Raw genomic sequence first — 958 nt, 5'->3', positions numbered from 1 at the left:
GTGACTTTCTCGGAACCTCAATACAGTTCCGAGATGATCATTATTTCGGACGATTAAAATTAAATACGGAACGGCGATTTGAAAATTAACGTATTACTTTTTTAAACACAATGTAAAAATACAACATCGTGATTAGGATTCTGGTTCCGAAAAATACCTGAAAATCCCGCGTTTTTTCCAACCATATTTGGGGCTCCATCTGTAGTTATATTGCATAATTTTGAAATAGGCGCATTTAAATTTTGAAGACCTTCGGAAAATTCATTATAAATTATTTGCCCCGTCGTTTTTCCTTTTATCGATTACAAACAAGCTAGCTCTTCAGTAATATTAAATTCGTCGTCAACGCCTCTAATGAAGATTAATAATTGAGCAGTGTCACTTCTATCCGTACTTTCATCCATCGTCACGGAAAAATATTTAAAGTTTTCTGTACACTGCCTAAATTGAGTCGACAAGTTTGATACAATGGCATCAATTCGCGTTGTTACTGTTTTTCGCGATAAGCTGACAGACTCAAACTCTTCAATTTTTTCTGGACATAAAATTTTACTCATACTCACCATACAATCTAGTGTAGAAGCCTTTTGAGCAGTGTTTTGCTTTATAAATACATTCCGTTGTGCAGATATCGTCTTTTTTTTAGGTTTTCCGCATTTATCTTTTTTTCTGCGTCATTCATCAAAGCATATTTGGTTTTTGAATGTTTGGTGTTGAAATGACGAGCAAGGTTAAAATCTTTAAATACCGCCACTGCTTCATAACAAATAAGACATACTGGCTTAGCGTTGTATTCCGTAAAAAAGTATTTCCAAGCCCCATTCTTCTTTAAACAGACGACACTCGGAATCGACTTTTCGTTTTTTATACGCCATTACCTCCAAAAGCGCAGATTTTTTTTTAAACGATTATGAATGTAAAGTGTAAAAAATTAAAACAAAATTAACGTAAAACGTGC

This window comes from Ceratina calcarata, unplaced genomic scaffold, assembly GCF_001652005.2.
Source record: "Ceratina calcarata isolate Rehan_Ccalc_2016 unplaced genomic scaffold, ASM165200v1 scaffold1315, whole genome shotgun sequence".
Taxonomy (NCBI): Eukaryota; Metazoa; Arthropoda; class Insecta; order Hymenoptera; family Apidae; genus Ceratina; species Ceratina calcarata.
Note: the sequence above shows the minus strand (reverse complement) of the source record.